The sequence below is a fragment of the Vanacampus margaritifer genome, chromosome 18 (assembly GCF_051991255.1).
Source record: "Vanacampus margaritifer isolate UIUO_Vmar chromosome 18, RoL_Vmar_1.0, whole genome shotgun sequence".
Lineage (NCBI taxonomy): Eukaryota > Metazoa > Chordata > Actinopteri > Syngnathiformes > Syngnathidae > Vanacampus > Vanacampus margaritifer.
Genome location: NC_135449.1, coordinates 11,458,178 through 11,465,606, shown reverse-complemented (window position 1 = coordinate 11,465,606; position 7,429 = coordinate 11,458,178). Strand labels below are relative to the sequence as shown.

The following is a 7,429-nucleotide window of genomic DNA, read 5'->3' as shown; positions in this document are numbered from 1 at the left end:
AATGCAGCCAGCTCGGGCCTGTCGAAAGCAAGTCCATCTCCCTCCTGACCAGGGCCGATTGGAATGCATCAAATTAGATTTCCAAAAGTGAAGCCACACAAAAGTGTCCAATAAAAGCCATTTTACAGGTGAACGAGCAGCTTGTTACACTGCAGGGTATCGCCGCCACAAACATTCTCACACTCCCAAGTCCACGAAGGCAGCTGTTCTTTTGTACCCGAGTGGAACGGCGGCCCACTTCCAAAATATGACTTACTGTATATGTGACTCAATGTGCTCTTATAGCTTGGTCTGCTTAGCATCAAACACGTTTTTCTCCACTGATGTCTCCCTCGTCTGTGAGGCGGATCTACACTCGCAGCCATTATGAAACATTCATGATTCCCGCAGGGGGAATTTGGCTATTTGAGAGCAAGCAGAGACACTGCAAATTGGTTGTACACAACATGACATGAACACTTAACGAAATGGACCAATAGTGTACAACCACACATACTGTGTATAAACAGTAATGGGATAAATGAATTCAGCGTCAATATTTGTGTGTAATACATCGCCCTGATAGGACCCACATGCAGTAGCTTGTTTATTGGCTTTTTGTGGCCTGGAACTTGATTGCAATTGACCCATTTTACAATATAACAGTTTCAGTCTTCCATCCGTTACATCATCATTTCCCATGGTTGGATTTACATTGCAGGTCCAGGTGCTCAATTCTAATTTCATTTAATTAGGTGACAACATCTTTCAAGGGTTGTTATGTTATGTTATGTTATGTTATGTTATGTTATGTTATGTTATGTTATGTTATGTTATGTTATGTTATGTTAATAAGTACATCAAGAGCCATATTTGTTTTGACTATTGACATTTAACACAAGCTAGCTAGCACAAGCTAGCTTGTTTGATTTCCCTACCTTTGTAAGCAATTGTTTGTTTTTCTTTTAAATATAGTTTTACTTCATAAAGTGTTTAAATCAATTGTTGTCATTAATGTGGAATATTCATTTAGTTTGGTTTTTAATCGTTCTCATTATAGTTTGCTAGCACAATGCGCAAGTTCCCAAACAAACTCAAAAATTAAATGTTCAAAGTACCAGCTAATAGTAGGCTTACAGATTTTCTTTTTCATGGTCAACACTGGGTATCACCAATTCTTTCAACCGTTTCAGGTGACCAAGCCATCACACCTGTAAATATGAAATTGTGTTTGTAAAAAAGGAATGACAAAATCTGGCAAAAATCCACAAACTTGTTTTTTTACATTTACATTAGCACAGCTCAAATGGTGCACACCTTGGATTGTCCAATCAGATTTCACCTTCTATGTGTTGCCGTGTCAATCTATTCTGCCCAGTGCCTTCAATTCAGTAAACTTAAACGACATCATCAATGGGACTGTCATTTTCTTTTTTTGTACAGTAGTGATGATTTCTATAATTGCGATTGCCATTTTATTTTCAAACAAAATTAACTCATTCACTGCCATTGACAGCTATAGACGTCAAAATTCATTTTAACTATTTCTATTAGTTTTTAAAAAAATGCACTTTTGTTAACAAGAGTATGAAAACCTACAATTTTTTTTATTGTACATTTACAAAAGATGTAAAATTTGTGATTAATCATGAGTTAACTAGTGAAGTCATGCGATTAATTACGATTACAAATTCAAATCGCCTAATGCCCCTAATTTTTAATAATCTTTTTTTTTAAATATTTTCTTTACAAAAAAAAAGAAGTAACGATTATTAAAAAATTAGGGGCACCTAATTTTTTTTAAATCTTTTTTTATCTTTTCTTTAAAATAAAAGAAGAAGTAAAGCTTATTAAAAATTAGGGGCTTTAGGTGATTACAATTAATTGTAAGTAATCGCGTGACTTCACTTGTTAACTCACGATTTAAAAAATAAATATTCTGAAAAATTAGGGGCGTCAGGCGATTAAAATTTGTAATCGTAATTAATCGCATGACTTCACTAGTTAACTCACGATTAATCACAAATTTCTATTTGTTCTAAATGTACAATAAAAAAATCTAGGTTTTCACACTCTTGTTAACAAAAGTGGATTATTTTTTTTTAAACTAATAGAAATAGTTCAAATGAATTTTTGACCTCTATAGCCATCAATGGCAGTGAATGAGTTAATTTTGTTTGAAAATAAAAATGGAGACAATTAGATGAGCGAGCGTAACTTGCGGCGCAGAAAGCTAACGATCGCATGTGAGCTGAATGTGATGCACATGTGCTCTTCGTAGTGCTGATCCCGCACGCTGGCACAGTGCCTCTGTCTCGCTCTCCCCCTCCCTCCCTCCCTCCATCCATCCATCCATCCATCCATCCATCCATCCATCCATCCAAAAAGACAAAAGAAACTTTGAAACTGTCCCCGTTTGATGACATCATTGCTCCTTCAATCAATGACATCACCTTTTCAAATAATGATGTCATGGTTGGAAGACGGAACACACATGATACACACTAAGCCAGGCATGACGCAACGGCTGGTCTGAGCCACAACCGAATCGCGTCACACTTGAACGGCAAGATAATCTGCGGCTACTCTTCTACTGTACGGCCGGCTAATCACAGATTGACCTACATCGAGTGCATTTACGATAGCGTGACGCTCAAAGAGCCGCTTCCTTTCAGAGAAGCGAGTTATGTAACAGCGTCTCGCTGGCTTCTATGGCACCCAAATGAGAGGGGGAAAAAACGGCTAATTATCTGTCTGCTTATCTGTTGCCATGGTAATTTATCATTTATCGCCACTCTAAATATTTACCCTGATGATTTAATTTAAATTGTCTATTTGCAAAAGGTAAACACATTTTGACCTTGTTGTATGCACAATCTACAAAGAGGCTTCCTGGCATTTAAATGAGATTCAGTACAGTAGCTGTATCAAAAAATATGGCTTTGACTCATTCACTGTCATTGACGACTAAAGACGTCAAAAATTCATGTGAACTATTTCTATTAGTTTAACAATTTTTCATTTCATTGAATTTTTTTATGAAAACCTATATTTTTTAATGTACATTTCTAACAGATATAAAATTATCATGTGATTAATTATGATTAAACGCCCCTTATTTTTTTTTATTTTTTTAAAATGTAATTAATCACATGACTTCACTAGTTAACTAACGATTAATCACAAATTTTATATCTGTTCTAAATTTACAATAATTTGTTTTTCTAGGTTTTCATACTCTTGTTAGCAAAAGTGGATTTTTTAAAAACTAATAGAAATAGTTAAAATACCTTTTTGACGTCTATAGCCGTCAATGGCAGTGAATGAGTTAAAAAGATCAAACACTATATTGTTTTTTATTGTATTATATTATATATTATTTTAAATAACATAGGTTACATTTATTCACACTATGTACAGTAGTTCAAGCTAACATTTTTGTAGATATTTTATTGTATCTTTTCATGAGAAAACACTAAATATTTATATTCAGTTGAGTTTTTGCTCATATTTGACCTTTTTTATATACTAGTTGACATTTTAACACGCATTTTTATATATTTTAATAGTAATGTATAAACAGAATAAAGTGACCATAAATTAAAAAAAAAATCCAAATGTTTTTGTGGATGATAACAGTAATCAGAAAACTGTCACATCGAAATAGTTGCCTCTGTTCAAATTGGTGCCATTCTTCAAATAAGCCACCCACTTGTCAAATAAACACCTCTCAAAATAGAGGTCTTCATTTTCTCCTGATGTCACTGTGATGACTTTTATTGTGTCTACATTTCCACCATGTGGTACAGTAGCTACAATGCATCCTAATTGGATGAACCTTTCCACCGTGGGTGGAGGATATTTGTGACATCATAGGAGGAGCCAATAAATCCCGTACACAATGAATGACATGACAATGATGAATAGTATTACATTTGTGTTTTATCTTGTTTTTTGCTCCTCCCAATAAACACCTTGCACTTTCAACTTTGCCACTATTAGAGGGAATACGGTAAACATGTACATAAAAGACTATGGCACCTTACTTATGATGCTTATAGTACATGTTTACAGCAAGATCATCATATTGGGAGCTCTGTATGATGTTTTTTTTGTGTGCCTTACCCATAGTTAAAAGAGGAAGTCAACTCCAACTCAAAAAGATGTTCTATTCAGTATTTGGATTAATACTGTATTGCCAGGGGCGGCCATTTTGTCACGTGCTGTTGATTGCAAATGACATCACAGCTGCTCACGTAAACGACCAATGACGGCTCACCTGATTTCTGAGTTTGGTCATGTGACATTCGTATGCTGAACCGTGATTGGTTGTTACCTGAGCCCTGAGTGACTTTGATGTCATTTTCAAAATGGCCGCCCTATGAGATGGATTAAAAACAGGTGGATTGTGCTGCTTGACTCATGACTCATTAACTGCAAAAATGTAGCCAATTATGAATCGAAATGCCATGTTTAGACTAGTGAAGGCATACAACTCTCATTTCTTAGCTTCCAACTGCATTTTGCCACGAGATGCTAATGCGGCAAATGTTCACTTTCAAGGAACACAAGCCGAGGGGGAACATTTGCTGCTGAATAATGAAAGTCATTAGGCACGGCGGACTGTGTCGAGGCCCCCCTGTGTGACTAATACCCCGACAGGTGGCACACACGCATGTTTTATTGTCATTAGATCTGCGCTCATATCTCACACTTAACTAAGAAACTGGGTCGGACTGCTAATGCTAACGACATGCTAATAAGCATCCATTTTCTGGAGCACTTTGGTCAACAGACAATCACGAACAAGCATGAAAGTCAGGCGCGCTAGCCCACAATGTTGTGAATGTTGGTCATGTTGAATAATAACATATGATTCAGCCTAATTTGAATACGGGTAGCTCTTAATGCTAATCAGCTCTCATCTTTGATTGGTGACCCTTTCCCTATGAGCGACTGGGAACTAAGTTGAGGTGAATACATACATGCGCAAGCAAACGGCTGATGGCTGGATGGATCTTGTTCCCCTGCAGGATTGGTGATGTCATCCATGTAAACTGAGGACACTGAAGGCCTCATCTCCTGCTTTTTTCAGTGGGCCATGATGACATCTAGTGGTCGCAAAAACACACACGCTGACTTTTTCATCTGTGGAGTGAAAAATAAATTCCAGTGGAATCTAAAGCATGAAGAATCCTGCAGTTTCATTTGTCCGTGACATCTGTGTGATGACAGTGACCCGACAAGCCGCAAGCACCATAGGAACAAGGTAACACAAAGCTTTAAGGATGTCACCACCAAAGCGCCGCATGGCATCAAAAGACAAAGGTGCCTCAATGAGGTCACAAGATAAGGCTTCATGAGGTGTGCCCATGTATCCATTAGCGTGTTAACCCTTGCATGCTGTTACCTTCAATGCCATTCATTATACTACATGTGTGACTAATTAATGTTTTTCTTTATTGATTCAACGTGCCTATAAATTATTGTGTTTTACTTTCTGATTGACTTATTTAATGCTTGTTGAATTCTAAAGCAATTTGCACACTTTGCAGAGCTAAATTCAAATAGCATATTAGTTGTACGCCTTTGGCGTATCATCTCAGAGCAAGATTCCCTGTTCAATCTACCTCCACGGGGGCTTTGCAAAAAATGTATAGTAAGGCTTTTATTATGTTAAAAAAACCACACACGCTATGTATTTTAGGGCTTTTTTTCCTATCAAAAATGACCATTTATAGTAAGGTTTTTTTTAAATAAAAGATCAAAAGATGATCATGTGTAAGTAAGGCTTTATTTTCATCCAAAAATGACCATGTACAGTAAGGCTTTTATTATTAAAATAAATGAACTCAGAACGTATTTGAAGGCTTTTTTTCCCCCAAATTAATTTTTTTTAAATGTAAGGCTGGTTTTCTATCAAAAAAATACTGTAAAGTAAGGCTTTTTTAATGTTAAAAATAAATCAAATTAAAATGTATTTTAAGGCTTTCTTCTCTCAGATAAAAAAAAGCCTTTTTTTTTTTTAAATCAAATGATGACCAAGTATAGACAGGCTTTTATTATTTACACACCATGTATTTTAAGGTGTTTTTTTCCTATCAAAATGACCATGTATTGTAAGGGTTTTGGTTAGTGAGGCTTTTTTTTTTTAATTAAAAAAAAGACTATTTATGGTATAGTAAGGTTTTTATTATGTAAAAAAGAAACACCATGTATTGTAAGGCTTTTTTTCTATCAAAAAATGTCCATGTACAGCAATGCTTTTATTATTTAAAAAAATAAATAAATAAATAAACTTAGAATGTATTTTAAGGCTTTTTTTCCAGATAAAAAAATTACCACAAAAGGCTGTTTTTCTATATTAAAAAAACACATCAGTCTTTCATGAAGGACTACAGAAAAGTGAATAATTACTGTTGAGAGTCTGAAATCAAAGCATTTGGACAATTTTAAGTAAAAAAAAAAGGCTCCACAAGATTATTCAATTATTAAAATAGTTGTCAGTTAATTTGTTCGACTACTTGTCGATTAATATATTCATTTTGAAGCTCCAAATCCATCATTTGTTTGCAACATTGTATAGTAGTCCCGTAAGTTAGATAACCTTTGACTGACTTTTTCTTTTTTGCCGTGTCTTACTCAAAAGTCTTTTGACTTTTGCTTTTTGGTTTGTTTTTTAAGACTTCTTAGTGCTCCACTTGAGTTCTTCCAGAAGTTTCTCTCTTTTTTTGCGTGACATGGCTCGATTTAGGCGCTTTAGCTTGCTAGCAATCAGGAGGATGAAATGAAACTGTTTTGAAACGGACTTTCCATTACTCATTCCAGACAACAAACGAGAAAGTCAAGTAGTTCAGTGTTGGTGTTTCTTTTCTTTCTTTCTTTCAACGAAAATCAAATCGCGAGTTTATCATCTTTAGGCACTACGCTGTCGCCGTCTTGTGGTCACTATGAGAAATGCTTTCAGTGACTACTTCTGGGAATTCAAAACAAGATGTTTTTTTCTTTCTGCACTCACACACACATACAAATAACGTCTCCCAGACGGGGAAGTGAACCCACGCCAACCTGCATCGTTGGCAAGTGACGGTACCACTCTGCCACCTGGAGCCAATCCAAAAGAAGTACACGAGCGGTTTTGTGTGTCGTTTGATATCCAATTTTAGTTAATATAAATAAATAAATAAATATAAAATTAGTATCTCGTTCTAGACAACAAACGAGAAAATCTAGCATTTCAATGTTGATCTTTTTTTTAAAGGAAAATCAAATACGTTTATTTTTATTTTATTTTTTTAAATCTGTTTCCAAAACAGAGGTGATTAAATAAGAGGCAGGTCCGAGACAACACGGGAAAATATTTAACAGCGATGAAAACAAAGGTGGAAAGAAACTTGTTATCTCAGTTATTATTTTGTTGTAAATGGATCTTTATTTTATTTTTTCTTTC

General features: G+C 35.2%; 1 protein-coding gene across 2 annotated transcripts in view; it reads right to left on the bottom strand.

Annotated features, from left to right (window-relative positions):
- foxj1b (forkhead box J1b) overlaps nucleotides 1–5,216 on the bottom strand; it is a 36,915-nt gene extending 31,699 nt beyond the window's left edge. For both annotated transcript variants that reach the window (XM_077549807.1, XM_077549808.1), the window contains exon 1: nucleotides 4,965–5,216. The gene's annotated coding sequence lies outside the window, so the exon portion shown is untranslated. The remainder of the gene's footprint in view (nucleotides 1–4,964) is intronic.
- Between the last annotated feature and the right edge of the window lie 2,213 nt (nucleotides 5,217–7,429).